Below are 18,465 nucleotides of genomic sequence, written 5' to 3' on the forward strand. Positions count from 1 at the left end.
ACAAATGTTGATGCAATTTTTATTACCCAAAGTTCATTATTTACATCAAGGTTCATTCTTGTCCATTCTATAAGTTTGAACAAATGTATAACATGAATCTAACATTGCAGTAGATACAGAGTGGTTTCACTGCCCTACAGTTTTTCTGGGTTCCACCTACTTATCCGTCCTTTATTTCCCTCTATCCCCTGTCAAATGGTAATTTTTTTCTATCTTCATGGATTGACTTTTCCAGAATGTCATAGTTTGAATCATATTATATGTTGCCTTTAAAATTATTAACTTTTCACTTAGTAACGTGATTTAAAGTTCCCCCATGTATTTTCATGGATTGATATCTCATTTTTTTAGTGCAGAATAATTTTTTTAATTTGAATACACTACAATTTAGTTATTCACTCACCTACTGAAGGACGTATTGGTTGCTTTCAAGTATTGGCAATTATAAAGTGTTGCTATAAACATCTATGTTTTGGTCTGAGTGTGCCCTGCCCCCAAATTTATGTGTTGGAAATGTATGCATTGCAACAATGTTGAAAGGTTAGACAAAATGGGAAGTGTTTACATCAGGAGGGTAGAGACTGTGCACTGTTGCACTGGAGGTGAAGTTCACTTGGGGTAGGGAGCTGGCCAGTGCAGATGTTGGTGCCTTCTCTGTGCCCTGTAAGCTCAAGTAATCACTCAGGTTGTTGGGGAATTCCTTGTTCTCTGTGAAGTGTTAGTGCAAGGGCAGGGTGTTGTGGGGCCTGGGTCTGTGTCCACCAAGGCTCCATCTGCAATGGTGGTGAGCAGGAGTTGGGGGGCACACTCCACTACTACATGCTGGCAGGTCAAGTAAAGCAAAATCTACCTGTTCAGACACATGCCAGCAATGTGATGTGGGGAGTTGCTGTGGGCTCAGGGGAAGCTGAAACATGAGGAGGGAGTGTGCAGGCTGGTGCATGGCTTCAGAGGCAATCTTCCTGGAGCTCACCACCATTCAGGCTTGGTCCATCAGTGGAGAAACTATGGTATGGGTTCCAGGGCACCCAAGACTGCCCTATAAGCAGGTGTGGCCAGGCTGGGCTGCCAAGAGAGTTCAGCAGACCAAGGAGTGCTCAGGTAGGACCAGCCCCGTCTGATGTGCAAGTCCTCCCTGCAGAGATCAGGTCCGACAGTTCTCCCAGGGCTAAAGTCTCCTACGGGAACAAGGTGAACCTAGAGGGATGGATGTCCCTGGCTGTGTTCCACTACAGCTCCTCCCACACCAAACCCTCTGGGCTCCATGTCAACTGGCTTGCTCCTCCACCATTTTTCTAAGCAGCTCTCCCTATCACCTCAAGTGTCCATGGTGGTTGAGGGGTCCCCTCCTGCTAGGGATCCAGGGCCCCCTGGCCAGAGTGGGCTTCTCCTTGCCAGTTCAACTGACCAATTCCCCTGTAGCTGTTGTGGTTCAAAAATGAGTCCCAGTATGCAATAGTGGGGTTACCAGCTTTCTTCTCCCACTTCAGCCCAGTTTCTCTGTCCACTATTGGCAACTTCCCTCTGAAGATTTATGAAAAGCATGACAGTCATCTCAGTCCCTCCACAGAAGCTATTTTACTTGTTTGTGTCTAGTTGGCCATCTTACCTTCCCTGCAAGCAAGCATAATTATTCTAAAAATTCATCATGAAGTTTCAAAGTGAATTACATATATTAAGAATAATGAAATTTTGGGAAGCATTTTTATAAAATACTTTCTGATTCCACCACACCTATCAGATTAAAAATTCTTGGATAAAGAAAATAATCTTTTATTCATTTGTCTCTCCAAACTTAGCATTCAACATAATCTGTACAATTAATTCAATTAAATTTAATATTATTGAATGAGCAGCCTAGCTCTCCTGTTGCCCAAGAAGATCATAGCTGCCAACAAGGAATCTAAATTTTAGTAGTTTAATTATATTAACTATAATCCTGAGGGAAGATGCACAACTGCTTAAGCTTTTGTATTAAACTTAAAAAATTCATGTTTATTGTATCAAACATAATGTCTGTTAATTCCCACCTTCATAAATGGCTGTACACAAGCATCACTGATTATTTAAGACAATGCATACTTCTGGATCATAATACATCATTTGAGCTGTTGCTATGTAATATAATATTTTATATACATATATGCCCAAATATATATATATAACTACACACACAAATACACACACACATGCGTATATATGTGTGCGTGTATATATATATTTGTTAAAAGAAGTTTTAGTTAACTATTGATAATAGTACATATTGTAAAGCAGGGGTCCCCACAAATCAGTACTTGAGTAAGCAAAGCTTCATCTGTATTTATGGCCATTCCCCATCTCTTACATTTCTGCCTTCTGTCAGAACAGCGGCAGCATTAGATTCTTGTAGGAGTACAAACCCTACTGTAAACTGCATGCAAGGAACCTAGCTTGTGCTCTTTTTTTTTTTTTTTTCTTGAGATGGAGTCTCACTCTGTCGCCCAGCCTGGAGTGCAGTGGCATAATCTCGCATCACTGCAACCTCTGCCTGCCAGGTTCAGGCAATTCTCCTGCCTCAGCCTCCCAAGTAGCTGGGATTACAGGTGCATGCCACCATGCCCAGCTAATTTTTGTATTTTTAGTAGAGACGGGGTGTCACCATGCTGGCCAGGCTGGTCTCGAACTCCTGACCTCGTTATCTGCCCACCTTGGCCTCCCAAAGTGCTGGGATTACAGGCGTGAGCCACCGTGCCAGCCCTCTTGTGCTCTCCTTGTGAGAATCTAATACCTGATGATTTGTCACTGTCTCTCTCATCACCACCAGATGAAACAATCTAGTTGCAGGAAAACAAACTCAGGGCTCCCACTGATTCTACATTATGATGAGTTGTATAATTATATCATTATATATTAAATGTAATAATAATAGAAATAAAGTACACAATAAATGTAATGTACTTTATCATTCCAAAACCATCCCTGACCCAGTCCAGGGAAAAATTATCTTCCACAAAACCCTGTCTCTACTGCCAAAAAGGTTGGGGACCACTGTTGTAAAGGAAACTTAGAGCTTCAGTGAAAAAACTTGGTACATAGTTTTACTGGAATCTGCCTTTTGTAAATATGGAAAACTGATGTCTTCTTTGACATTAATCACCACTCTAGTAATCTAAATTTAAAAAATAGCTATAATATTAACTTTTTAGTACATGTTAATTAAGGTATCTATTTTTTTTGCTTTGTAAAGATTTAAATTATTTATGAAGTAGAATTTGTATTTTTTAAACATTTCTGGTTTAAAAAATTCTTATTTTTTTCAGTTAGAAGCACAAAAAGCTAGTTTTATTAAGAATATATGTTTCTTGTCATTTTATTGTTCAATTTAAAAATGTATCAGCAATATATATGTATATGATTTAAACAATTAAATAGCTTTAAAAATATTAATTCAAAGAACATCAGACTCTGTCACCATTTTCTCCCTCCTCATTATTTCTTTCTTCAAAGGCAAGAAAATTCACCTCTTAGTTTGTATATTAGACTTTTCCCCTATAAATCCCACTTATATTCTTGTGTTGATACTTCTGTTTTTCCAAGTTTTAGATGTATTGACATTGCAGAAGGAAAACATCAATTGGCACTTTATTTTGTTGTTGTTGTTGTTGTTCTTGGTGTACTGACTTTATGCTAATAAGGAAATGCCCATTTAATGTTCTGTTCTTTCTATGTTCCAATCGAAGTACAGTACTCTTCCAAAATCCCCACTCATCAAGTGTATTTTTATCCTACATTTGGTTGAAAAAATATTAAGAATATTAATAAAAATGTTACAATACTAATATTTACATTCACATTTTTAAAACCGCTGCTGATTTTCAATTTAAACAGTAAAATTCTAAATAACTTTTAGATAAAATTACCACTATAGGTAATCATAATTTTTTAAAATCATGAATTAAAAGAAAAAAAATTTATTATTGCTTAAGAAATAAACACTAAATTTCTGCAGGAATAATTTTAAATATTAAAATTGTAAATATTTTGAAGCAAATTAAATTTTCTTTTTCAAAATATTTATTTTAATTTGTGAAATTATTTATTTATGAATGTCAGCTCACAGGTACATCCCCTTGGGTCACTCCATACTGGGCATGCATGTTTTTAGGGAGCAAACACACAATGATACATTGGGGTGATTTCACATACTTTAAAATTATTTTAAAAATGGAAATGGAGTTGGTTGTCAAATATGAAAAACATTTACTTCCTATCTTAGATTGACCAAACAATAAAAGTGGCTACCTATAGAAGATGAAATCCTTAATAAATGGTAAGGAAACTATATGGCTTTTGTATTCACGACCATATGGTTTGAAAATAAAACACATTTTTGAAAGCCCTCAGCTGAACAGGGGTTCTGGTACCAGAGTGACTAGCAACTCCACCCTAAGAGGAAATAAACGAGATGTTCACATGGTTGTGTAGAGTTTTCTGACCTGCAACTAGGAGGTCCCTCACCTGGGAAATGTGTTTATACTGACGGGCTCCCTTGTAACTCTTATTTGGCCCATGTCCAGTTTATGCCTGCCTGATGATAGCTCTGGAGCTGGCAGACCAACCTTGTGTTCTTCTTGGTTTCATGGGGGAAAATCCAGCCTGGGACAGCCCCTGGTTCTTCAGATGGAAGACACAAATTCAATACACCACCATAAGAGAAAACAAATTCAAAGATTTTCATTTACAAATCCTGAGCAAAAAGGGAGTAATGAGTCCTGAGGGCAGTCCACTCCAGGGTCATAGGAGGCAGAAATGAAGAGTCAGACAGAGAGAGAGCAAGTAGTGGCACTAGCAGTAAATAAAAGGGAATAGTGTGTGGGATATTTTAAGTTCAAAGACAAATGCCTGAAAGGTCTCTTTAAAGGTAATGGCAGGAAAGCAGGGGACCCAGTATGGTAAGCTGGAGAAATGCCTCTGAGTTATCTCTGGCCACTGATTTGAGTCATTTGGATGGGATGTGGATTGGGAAAATATGAAGGGAGAATGAACTTTGAATCTGTTTTGAGAAAGTTAAACCTATATTCAAAATGGATGCTGAGGCAACACAAAATTATAAAAATTCACTGCCAAGTTAAGAGACTAGGTTGACCTTGTTTACATTTTCCCAAACTTCTCTCTCATATGCCAAAAGAAGGGGCTATGAATCAGGCAAAATCCAGCAATAACCATCTTTCCTCAAACATGGTTCTACCTGGGAAAATAACTCTAAGATAACTCAATCGAAAAGCAGACGTTGACATGTTACCAAATTTTTAGCACCCTGAAGTAAAACGTTATCATTTGGTGACCTTGGATAAACAATATGGTATTCATCAATTTTTATGGAGATCCCATTTTTCATACTGAGAGGTGAAGCCAGCTGGACTTCCTGGGTCAAGTGGTGACTCAGAGAACTTTTCTGTCTAGCAAAAGGATTGTAAACGCACCAATCAGTACTCTGTAAAAATGCTCCAATCAGCACTCTGTGTCTAGCTAAAGGATTGTAAATGCAACAATCAGCACTCTGCAAAATGGACTAATCAGCACTCTGTAAAATGGACCAATCAGCACTCTGTAAAACGGACCAATCAGCAGGACATGGGTGGGGCCAAATAAGGGAATAAAAGCTGGCCACACAAGCCAGCAGGGGCAACCTGCTTGGGTCCCCTTCCACACTGTGGAATCTTTGTTCTTTTGCTCTTCACAGTAAATCTTGCTGCTGCTCACTCTTTGGGTCTGCACTACCTTTATGAGCTGTAACACTCACAGCAACGGTCTGCAGCTTCATTCCTGAAGTCAGCGAGACCACGAACCCACCAGGAGGAACAAACAACTCCGGACACACCACCTTTAAGAGCTGTAACACTCACTGCGAAGGCCTGCGGCTTCACTCCTGAAGTCAGCGAGACCACAAACCCACTGGAAGGAAGAAACTCTAGACACATCTGAACATCTGAAGGAACAAACTCCGGACACACCATCTTTAAGAGCTGTAACACTCAACGTGAAGGTCCATGGCTTCATTCCTGAAGTCCGCAAGACCAAGAACCCACCAGGAGTAAGTTCCAGACACAATACCATCGTCAAGGGTCTTAAAATCATTGAGGAAGAGTGTGTCTCTGATGTGATTTTGTGTTTCTTTGTTTAGAAGTTCTTTAAGGTAAGCAGCTGCTGGAAGCAGAGCCAATAGCTGCTAGTAATTCCAGTTGTTGGAACAGTATACTTTTGCTAAAATGCCATATTTCCATCCCTGAATGCGACATGTAACCTTTTTTTTTCAACTGTAGTCCAGCACCCTATGTATCTAGAGTGTTTCTTCTGTCTCCTCAAATTTTACTTATCCTCTTCTGTGCATTCTTTAGCAGAGCCCTCTTTAATTTATCATACAGCATATGCTCTGGCAAATCCAAATGAATTCCAAAGAAAATAGATCCAGTAATGGACCACAAACTCACTCCTTAAAAATCTTTTTAGTGACACTATGATTTTGACCATTTTAAGACAATGACTCAGCCATAGATAAGAAACCTCAGCTGATCTGTATCTGCTATATAGCATTGAATAATATAGGATGGAATTAATCTGCATGTCACAGTTTCTGGCCAAAGCTGCCAGATTTTTTGCAGCCGACATTTGGAATCAGGCACACATGCATTTAAATGTTTGAACTGTTGCTTATTAATTGGGAAATTTGGAACAGTAAATAAGTTGCAGCATTTTCTGATTTTGCAGCATGATTATCAGACTTCTGTATGATCTTTCAAGGTTAACTCATGAATATGTTAGAACATATTCCATGATGTTTCATGGTTCCCAGACATAATTCTCAGTCTTAAAGGTATTTCAAGTTGGAAACTAAAGTCCATTATCATTATGTAGCTGCAAAATAATATATGTAAAGTAGCAATAATGAACCAGTATATAATGCAGTTTTTGTTTATTGCAAGAAAAAATAAATCATCCTGTCTCTTTTATGTTTATTAAAATATATCTGGAATTTTTTTAGTTCATTGGGCATTTTAAAAATCCACTAGCCTTTACTTGTCTTGTCTTCTACTTCTATTAAATTCAGATATTATATTTCATGTCTTCAATGATACTTTAGGCAGAAATGCAAATTAACTTGCCTTCTCTCTTTTTGTTACGCAGGCCTAACAAAATCTCAGCTTTGGATGAACTTAATGATTTGGTTTTATCTATATATATTTATACAGTTTTATTTAAATAGCTATGCACAATCAAAAAATGTCTACTGATTACTGTCACCTGTTGTATTACTCTGCTCTCAATGCTGACATGAAGAAATAGCCAAGACTGAGTAATTTATAAAGAAAAGAGGTTAACTGACTCAGAGTTCTGCAAGGCTGGGGAGGCTGCAAGAAACATACAATTATGGCAGAAGGGGAAGCAAACATGTCCTTCTTCATAAGGCAGCAGGAAGGAGAAGTCCCAAGCAAAGATGGGGAAAAACCCTCTGTTAAACTATCAGATCTTGTGAGAACTCACTCACTATCATGAGAACGGCATGAGGGATGATTTAGGGTATCTGGTGGAAGAAATTTCCAAGCATCAAAGCATTTGTCTTAGGTGCTGTTAAAATCATTTAACTTTATGTATTCAAAAAGATATGGTTTGGAATTGGAATGTGTGTTTAAAAGGAAAGCAGAGCATAAACGTTTGGAAAATTTGCAGCCTGACAATGAGATAGAAAAGAAAAACTCATTTTCTCAAGTGAAATTCAAGCTAGCTGTAGAAATTTGCATAAGTAACAAATGTTAATTGCCAAGACAATGGGAAATATGTGTCCAGGGCATGTCTTAAGGCTTCATGGCAGCATGTCCCATCACAGGCCCAGAGGTGTAGTAGGAAAAAATGGTTAGGTTGGTTAGTTCCAGGGCCTTGCTGCTTTTTGCAGTCTTGGGACTTTGTGCCTTGCATACCAGCTGTGGCTAAAAAGGGTCAATGTAGAGCTCATGCCATTGCTTCAGAGGGCAAGCTCCAAGCCTTGGTGGTTTACACATAGTGTTGAGTCTGTGAGTGCACAGAAGTCAATAACTGAGTTTTGGGAACCTCTGCCTAGATTTTAGAGGACTTATGGAAATGCTTGGATATCCAGAAAGAAGTTTCCAGTGGGAGCTGAGCCCTCATGGAGAGTCTCTGCTATGACAGTGTGGAAAGGAAATGTGAGGTTGAAAACTCCACATAGAGTCCCACTGGGGCACTGCCTAGTGGAGCTGTGAGAAAAGGATCACCATCCTCCAAACCCCAGAATGGTAGATCCATCAATAGCTTGCACTGTGCACCTAGAAAAGCCACAGTTACTCAATGCTGGTTTGTTAAAGCAGCCAGGAGTGGGGCTGTACCCTGCAAAGTCACAGGGATGGAGCTGCCCAAGACCATGGGAGCCTACCTCTTGCATCAGTGTACCTTGGATGTGAGACATGGAGTCAAAGAAGATCATTTTGGAACTTTAAAGTTTAATGACTGCCCTATTGGATTCTGGACTTGCGTGGGGCCTGTAGCCCCTTTGTTTTGGCCAATTTCTCCCATTTGGAATAGATGTATTTACTCAATGCCTGTACCCTCATTGTACCTATGAAGTAATGATCTTGCTTTTGATTTTACAGGCTCATAGGCAGAAGGGACTTGCCTTGTCTCAGATGAAACTTTGGACTTGAACTTTTGAGTTAATGCTGGAATTAATTAAGATTTGGGGAACTGTTGGAAGGGCATGATTGTGTTTCGCAATGTGAGAAGGACAGGTGATTTGGGAATGGCCGGGGCAGAATGGTATGGTTTGGCTGTGTCCCCACCCAAATATCATTTTGAATCGTAGTTCTCATAATCCCCACATGTCATGGGAGGCACCCAGTGGGAGGTAATTAAATCAGGGGGGCCGTTGCCCTGACGCTGTTCTCATGATAGTGAGTGAGTTCTCCCAAGATCTGATTGTTATATAAGGGGCTTTTCCTCTCCTTTTGCTCACATTTTTCTTTTCCCTGCCATCCTGCGAAGAAGGACATGTTTTCTTCCCCTTGCCCCATGATTGTACATTTTCTGAGGCCTCCTGAACTATATTGCACTGTGCATCAATTAAACCTCTTTCCTTTATAAATTACCCAGTCTTGAATATATCTTGAATATGCCCTTATAGCAGCATGAGAATGGACTATTACAGTAGTTTGTGTTTTTGTTGTTGTTTTTAATCACTATCTCACTTTCTGTCATTATGAGATACTCCAGGCCTATTTTGTGTATTTTCTGCCCTAATCCTTGAATCACCCATTTCTCTGAGGAGCCCTCTTTTCTTTTATTGGAAAAGGTTATTTAAAAAAAAAAAAAGACCTGAGCACTAGGTATGATAGTTTCTTTCCATAGCACTTTTCACAGACTGTAGATATTTACATAACTAATAATTTAGTTTAATTTTTAAATATATCTTAACTACATGAGAAACTAGCTTTGTACCATCAGGAACCTCTAGTAGGGACGATGGTATAGATATTACCTGTAATGATATTTAAAATTTAAGATTGTGGTGTTTATCTTAGAATATTTTCTTAAGTAAAAAGTACAATTAATGAGTTATGCATTAGTGTTTAGTTGTGTGATTACTGCAATGCTCTATGTCATAGTCTACATAGCAATGATAGGTTTAATTAAACAGAAGGTAAAACACTTATTTTATAATAATATAATATGAAACCACAAATAATTGAGGAATGCAGAATAGGAATGCAGAATATCCATCCGTTACATCTGCATTCTTTTTTTTAAAACTATGTCCTTTGGCTGGGCGTGGTGGCTCACACCTGTAATCCCAGCACTTTGGGAGGCCGAGGCAGGCAGATTATGAGGTCGGGAGATCGAGACAATCATGGCTAACACGGTGAAACCTCGTCTTTACTAAAACTACAAAAAAATTAGCCGGGAGTGGTGGCGGGCACCTCAGCTACTCAGAGAGGCTGAGGCAGGAGAATAGCATGAACCCAGGAGGCGGAGCTTGCAGTGAGATGAGATCGCACCACTGCACTCTGGCCTTCTGACAGAGTGAGACTCCATCTCAAAAAAAACAACAACAAAAAAAACTATGTCCTTTATAATGCGACTGCAATTAGAAAAAAATACTTAAAATGCTTATAAAGCATATATAGATTTTAATTCAAAGTCAATATTATTTGGAATGTGTTAAATATCATCACCACTCTTCTGCTAGCCATTAACTCCTAGAAAATGTCACTGATTTGACGGGTAAAAATTTTTAAAGGGAATTTCAACTTTTTAAAATGCAGTTCTCCTTTTGTGAAATGTAGTTAACCCATATTTCCCTTTCTCCATAAGGCACATTGACACTTACACCATACTGCCATACTGTTGCTTTTTATGGAACGACGTGCCAGGAGATATGGCTAAATCACACAGATGCTTGATAAAAGGAGTTCAATCCACTACTTCTATTTGTCTTATTCTAATTCTGTCTTTACAATTAAAGATGATAACATAATTTCAAATTAATGTACTCAAGTTTATACATTTAACTTGCAAAAGTAAAAACAATTAAAATTACGTTTTATTTGCAACACTGAAAATTGTTAGCATTAGACTTTTTGATGCCATATAGAATGAGATATAACTTGACATTCTTAGGTTAAATAAATTGTTTAATATATTTTGTCCTTTAGTATCTGAATTGGGCATTGAAGAAGGCACTTAAGCCCTATTTGTGCTGTATTTGTTTTCCTTTAACTATCCCCAAAATGTCAGAAATGAAAGGAATCTCAAAAATCTTCTAGCCCGTGAACATTTACTTCTCTTAAGCAATAACACCTTTCTTCAAACTCTGTCTTTCATAGAAACAAATTATATATACAATAGAAAGTAGATTTCCATTAATTTTTAATACTTTGTGAGTATATATTTTATTATGAAACAGACAAGTGAAAATCATGAAATAATTTAACCTTAACATCAAAATTTTGAAGTGTTTTTGAGTAGTAAAAAACGTAATTAAAGGAAGATTACATAAAGCCTTGCAGGACATAGTGAAGAATTTGGCTTTTACTTTTATTGTAATGAGGAATCATAGTGGTCAGACTTAAAGACAGTCCAATTATTTCTGACTCCTGGTGTCCTTGAATGTGTGTGGAGATTATTCGTTCCATGATTTTTCCTCTAAACAATAGAAAACACAAAATTGTTGGCTGTTATTATGAATTTTACATGTAATTGTAATGTGTCTTGCTTTCTTGTCGAAGGGTGATGAAGCAACTGATTATGGAGGAGAGGCCCCCTTGACAGGAAACAGGGGTGATTTCCAGCCAACAGACATCCAACAACTGAAAGAGGCATAAGGCTGAAATTCATGCAGAGACTGTGGTTCTTATTTATGCAGCTCTCAAAGAACTTAATGCTACCAACCACCACATGAACTTGCAAGGCGATCCTTCCCTTATCTGGTCTTGAATTGGAATTGCACTCTTAGTCTCATGATGCTGTAATAAAGGAGTCAGCTGATGGTTCAGTTTAATCTCAAGGATCCAGTTTCTGCAGTTTGACCTCAAGGACTGCACTTTCAGCGGAGGACCTAGCTAGGCAGTGCCCAAACTCCTGACTCACAAAAACAATGAATGTGACATAATAAGGGTGTGTTGCTTACAGTCACTATCTTTGTAGGTATTTGTTATACAACAATGTATAACTAATAGAGAAGTATTACAAGATTTTAGCAGAGAGTCATCGGGGTTTTAATTACATAGTGAATTAATCACTCTGGTTGCATTTTGCACTATAAGCTCTATGTGGAAGACAGGAGATCAGTTGGAGCTCTGATGCAAGAATTTGAAAGTGGTTTACAATAATTCATAGAAGAGCAGTACAAGTGTCTAAAAATGGCTAAATTCCACATGGATTTGAAGGAGGAGCTGATGGTATTTAGGAGTATATTAAATTATATGTGTGTGAGAAAGTGAGGAATCCAATTTTTAGAGCATAGGTAAGTAGAAAGATGAGAGTTGTTATTGGCAGAGATGGAGGAATCATAAAGAGAGCACACGCAAAGAGCGGCATGGCAGATTAAAATTCTAGTATTTAACATATTAAGTGTGATTTTTTTTTAGGTCTCTAGTGGAGAAGTCAAGTAACTAGGTGGATATACGTGCCTAGAATTCAGAAGAAAAGTCCAGCTTGGCAATATAAATTTGGAAGCTGTCAATGCATAGTGATAATTAAAGCCTTAGTACGAAATGAGAGATCATCAAGAAAGTGCATGAGATAATAAAAAATCAACTATCTAAAAATGAAACTTGGACCCTGTGAATTTCATGGCCATAAAGAAGAGAAATTGCCAATAAAAAGAAGCTAAAGAGGAATGTCTATAAAGTAAGAAAGGTGTTTGTAGGTCGTTATTAATGTCTACAATATTCTGTTGTTGGAGTAAACCTCGAAAATGTTGATAATTAAACGTTGGATTTTCAACACACAAGTCATTAGTGGCCTAAATAGTAGTTTTGATGATACAGTGGGGGTGAAGTTTAATTGGATAGAGATTGTGAGTAAACGAGATATGGAAAATTGGGTATAGTATTACAGACAAATACTGATAAAGAAGAGTAGAAAAAAGGATTGGCAACTAAATGTAGAAACTAGACTTGAGTGTTCTTTTCATTTGTTAAAGAAGGGATGGATAATAGAATATTAATATGCTTATGTAGAAAATTAAATAAACAAAATACAAAAAGAGAGAGAGTATAATTTCTAAGAATCCAACCAATAGTTATATTTTCCAGCCCTAGACTTCCTGATGCATTGCCAATGTTGTCGAATTCACCGTTAATATAGTTTTGTCTCCTTTCTATTGGTTGCTTCCTAACTTTAATTAATTAATTCATTAATTTCAGGCAGGGTCTCACTCTGTCGCTCACGTTGAAGTGCAGTGGCACAATCTCAGCTCACTACAACCTCCACATCCCGGACTCAAGCAATCCTCCCACCTCAGTCTCCAGAGTAGCTGGGGCTACAGGTACGGATCCCCATGACCACATAATTTTTTGTATTTTTAGTAGAGATTGGTTTTTGCCATATTGCCCAGGCTGGTCTTGAACTACTGGCCTCAAGCGATCTACCTGCCTTGGCCTCCAACAGTGCTGGAATTACAGGCATGAACCATCACTCCAGGCCTGCTTCCTAACTTTAAACTTCACTCTTTCTTATATGGACTACTGAAGAAGACTAACACACTATTTAAGAACATGCTTCCACCAGCATATCTGCCACTGGGGTTTCCCAATTATTGTGTGATGCTCATTTATGTGTGGTTTTAATCATTCATTTACTCTGCTTGTAACTATCCTATTTCAGCTTCATATGAAACCTGTCTTTATTTATTTTTCTTTCTTTAAACAATTTTAATGCAGCAGCATATTATTTGGGAATTTTACATCATCCAGCCATCTTCATGATATAAATAAAAAAGGCAAGGAATAGGAAATGAACTACCTTACACAGAACATTAATTTTTCTTGCATATTAATTTTGCTGAGTAAATTGGGTTTTGAATGAATGCATATTGTTCTTTATGAAATCCTGTTATATAGATCATTATCTGAACCTTTTATTCAGGGTAATTTTTATTGAATACACTCTTCTACAGTGACCTGATGGAAATTTTGTTACCTAGTTTTGATATTACTAATTTTTTTAACACCTGTGTGTTTGTGTGCGCCCATGTATGCATTTAATTGGAACTGAAGTAGTATTCAGGTGTATTCATTGAGAAAATATTCTTACCTTTGAGAAAGATTGGATTTTAAAATTTTTAAAAAGAGTTTTAAAAAATCTTTGGCTTGGCCGGGCGCGGTGGCTCAAGCCTGTAATCCCAGCACTTTGGGAGGCCGAGACGGGTGGATCACAAGGTCAGGAGATCGAGACCATCCTGGCTAACACGGTGAAACCCCGTCTCTACTAAAAAAATACAAAAAAAAAAAAAAAAAAAAAAACTAGCCAGGCGAGGTGGCGGGCGCCTGTAGTCCCAGCTACTCAGGAGGCTGAGGCAGGAGAATGGCGTGAACCCGGGAGGCAGAGCTTGCAGTGAGCTGAGATCCGGCCACTGCACTCCAGCCTGGGCGACAGAGCGAGACTCCGTCTCAAAAAAACAAACAAAAAAAAACAAAAAAAAAAACTTTGGCTTGTGCAGTATTACTCTCTAGGTTTTTGAGGAAATTTAAGACAAATGGAATGGATTATTTATATCATCAGAGATAATTTATAGCATCAGAGATATAATTTTGCTTGGATCTGTAACATCTTACTGGACACTTCTATTTAAATGTGGTAACAGTAATAACCAATACATGTGATGCTTTTATTTACACGTTACAAGGACAGGCATTGCTGTACACCTGTTACACAATTTAAATTACATACTGTTTACCAGATATCTATGAGTTGAGAGCTATTTGCATCTTCATTTAATTCATGAGGATATTTGTATAAAAATTTAAAAAAAATTGTCCAAAATGACACAGAGTGTAAAAGCTGATGCCTAAATTAGAACCCATGGAGTCTAGATCCACATCATCATATTATTCTGCCTTTCTAAAGAAGGAATGAAAGAAAACAGGGATCAGCTCATGTAACAGAAGTCAGGGGAAAGCACTTCCCAAAGATTCGAACCGTGGCAAGAAAACAAGAGAATACTTTCTCAAATACACTGCCTTTCTATTAGGGTTGCTTCTCTTAGTATAGTTTTCTTATTTTGTACTACTCAAGAATGCCTTTCTCTAAATTAGTTAATGAAAACATACTTATTCTAATGAAGGAGCATTCTAGAGAAAGATTTTCACTGGTCAGGCTTTGGTAGTTACCATCATCTGGGGCATTTATTCAGGCACATGTCCCAAATTGGGCTGCTTATCCACCCCTAGGGCTGAGAGATAGCGTGACTTTGGTTGACTTTCTCCTGTACCCATGTTTACGTGGGAGACTATCAGCTCCACCAAAGAGAGGTGGAGACACAGGTGTGCATAGAGGAAAATATAAATATGTGGTACCCAAAACCTAAAAGGTATATACCAACAGTCATTTAATGGCTAAAATGTGTGTAAGTACAGATTCCAAAATCAACTGTGTGATTCTCAAAGAGTTGGACATTATTAAAGGTAAGCATTCTAAACAACTTTATTCTCAAGAACTTCCTTACTTTATTTTTCTTCCTCTCTGAGTGAGGATAATGGAGGGTAGAGAAAAGGGTTACTGGCTTTCACCATTAACTCCAAGCTTCCTTAGGCTCCTAGATAATCACCTCCTTTGTGGTCAGACAAACCCTACTCCTCTTAAGTTCATTCCACTGTACTGAGTCCTTCTCACCATCCTGATTGCAATCGTCTAACCACATCCTGGCCTTTCGACCTGGCCTCATTTTTCCAAAATATTAGCACCAAGACCTCAGTTTTCTTTCCAACCTGTGTGTTAAAAGCATTCCTAGATACTTTTAAATTCCTCCCATGCAGATGCAGATGTCTGAAACACCACCAAATCCTCTCATTTACTTAACCTATTGATTTGTATTTAAAATTCTCTACACTTCACCTTGCTCACAAGCTGGTATATTTATACCTGGAATATCTAATCACAATAAAATATGCTGCTTTGAAAATCATTAATTCAATGCCTTAATGTAATGAACCAGTCTTCTACAGCACTTCATTAGGTGTTCTCATTACAACCATTATTTAATTTCACTGTATACATTTGCTTTTATCTTACCCCAAATTTAGTTCCAATGAATTATAAACAATACCAATTTATTTAGCTCATAAATAAACCATACCAATTTTTTACCTCAAAACTGTGGGCCTATGTTGGGGGTTTTCAACTGGCCCCACTCATGTCTCTGTGGACAACTCTCAGATTAGCTGAGAATCAGCTGGTGATATAGTTTGAATAGAGGTTTCTGCCAAATCTTATGTTGAATTTTAATCCCCAGTGTTAAAGGTGGGGCCCGGGGGGAGGTGATTGGATCATGGTAGCGCACCCCTCATGTCTTGGTGTTGTCCTCGCAATAGTGAGTGACTTCTCACAAGATCTAGCTGTTTAAAAGTGTGTGGCACCGGCAGGGTGCGGTGGCTCACGCCTGTAATCCCAGCATTTTGGAAGGCTGAGGCGGGCGGATCACGAGGTCTAGAGATCTAGACCGTCCTGACCAACATGGTGAAACCCCATCTCTACTTAAAATACAAAAATTAGCTGGGCATGGTGGCCAGGTCTGTAGTCCCAGCTACTCGGGAGGCAGAGGCAGGAGGATCACTTGAACTCAGGAGGTTGCAGTGAGCCAGGATTGCACCACTGCACTCCAGCCTGGGCGACAGAGCGAGACTCCATCTGACCAAAAAAAAAAAAAAAAAAAGTGTGTGGCATCTCTCCCCATACTTGCTATGTGTCATGCTGGGTTATGCTTTGCCTTCCCACCATGAGTAAAAACTCCCTGAGGACCCTGATCCCCACGGCCTCCCATTTAGCTGGGCAGACATCAAAACCATGTTTCCTGTGCAGCCTAAAGAACTGTGAGTCAAGAAAGCCTCTTTTCTTTCTTTCTTTTTTTTTTTTTTTTTTTTTTTTTGAGACAGAGTCTAGCTCTGTCACCCAGGCTGGAGTGCAGTGGCACAATCTCAGCTCACTGCAAGCTCCGCCTCCTGGGTTCACGCCATTCTCCTGCCTCAGCCTCAGGCTTAGCTGGGACTACAGACGCCCGCCACCATGCCTGGCTAATTTTTTTAAAAATTTTTGTTTGTACTAGTGATGGGGTTTCTCTGTGTTAGCTAGAATGGTCTTGAGCTCCTGACCTTGTGATCCGCCTGCCTCGGCCTCCCAAAGCGCTGGGATTACAGGCATGAGCCACTGCACCTGTCCCTCTTTTCTTTATAGATTTCCAAGCCTCAAATCTTTATTTACAACAATGAAAGAATGACCTAATACAGAAAAGTGGTGCTAAGAATGGATTATTGCCATAAAATACCTGCAAATGTGGAAGCAGCTTGGAACTGAGCAACAGGCAGAGGTTAGAAGAGTTTGGAGAGCTCAGAAGAAAACAGGAAGATGAGGGAAAGTTTGGAACTTCTTAAAGACTGGTTAAATAGTTGTGACCAAAATGCTAATAGTGATATCAACAATGACGTCCAGGATGACGAGGTCTTAGAAGGAAATGAGAAACTTATTGGAAACTGGAACAAAGGTCATGCATATTATGCCTTATCAAATAAGCTTAGCAAACAATGAAGCTTAGCTTCATTAGTCTTGAGACTTATGATTTAGGGTAGAAGAAATTTCTAAGCAGCAAAGCATTCAAGAAGTGACTCGGCTGCTTCTAATAGCCTATTCTCAGATACAAGAGCAAAGACATGACTTAAAGTTAGAATTTATATTTAAAAGGGGAACAGAGTACATGTTTGAAGAGGAGGAGCTGCCCAGGCCTCAGGAGCCCACCATTCACCCCAGTGTGACCTGGATGCACAATATGGAGTTAAAGGAGATTATTTTGGAGCTTTAAGATTTAATGACTGCTCTGCTGGGTTTTTGAATTGCCTGAGCATGTAGCTTCTTTTTTTTTTTGGTTCATTTCTCCCTTTTGGAATGGGAATATTTACCCAAAGTCTATATCTCCATTGTCTCTTTGGAGTGAATACTTTATTTGACTTTACAGACTCCTAAGTGGAATAAACAACTCATCTTCAGATGACACTTTGTACCTGGACCTGAGACGTTAAAGTTAATGCTGGAATGAGTTAAGACTTTGGGGGACTGCTGAGAAGGGATAATTGTATTTTGCAATGTGAGAAGAACATGAGACTTAAAGAGCCAAGAGCAGAATGATCTAGTTGTAAAATACATCCCCACTAAATCTCTTGTTGAATTATAACCTGCATGTTGGAGGTAGGGCCTGGTGAGAGATGGTTGGATCATGGGGGTGGTTCCCTCATGGCTTGGTGCTGTTCTTGTGACAGTGAGTTCTTGTGAGATCTGGTTGTTTAAATGTGTGTAGCACCTCCCTTCTCCACTTGCTTTTGCTTTCATCCTGTGACTTGCTGGCTCTTCCTTTGCTATCCACCATGGGTGAAATTTCCCTGAGACTTCTGCTCCCTGTGGCCCCACAGAAGGTGAACATATGTCAGTGCTATGTTTCTCATGCAGCCTGCAGAACCAAAAGCCAATTATACCTCTTTTCTGTATAGATTATCTAGACTCAGATACTTCTTTAGAGCAATGTAAGAATGGCCTACTATAGCTGGCGTCAGATGGCCTCAACTGAGCTAGCTCATCTCTGCTACATATAGCCTTTCATCCTCCAAGCTTTTTCTCATAATGGCTGGGAAGGGTTCCAAGAGAGCCAGCAAGAGCTTGTAAGGGTTTCTGAGGTCTAAACATAGATCTGACACAAAGTCATTTCTGCTCAATCTA

This window comes from Papio anubis, chromosome 5 (assembly GCF_008728515.1).
Source record: "Papio anubis isolate 15944 chromosome 5, Panubis1.0, whole genome shotgun sequence".
In the NCBI taxonomy this organism is placed as follows: Eukaryota; Metazoa; Chordata; class Mammalia; order Primates; family Cercopithecidae; genus Papio; species Papio anubis.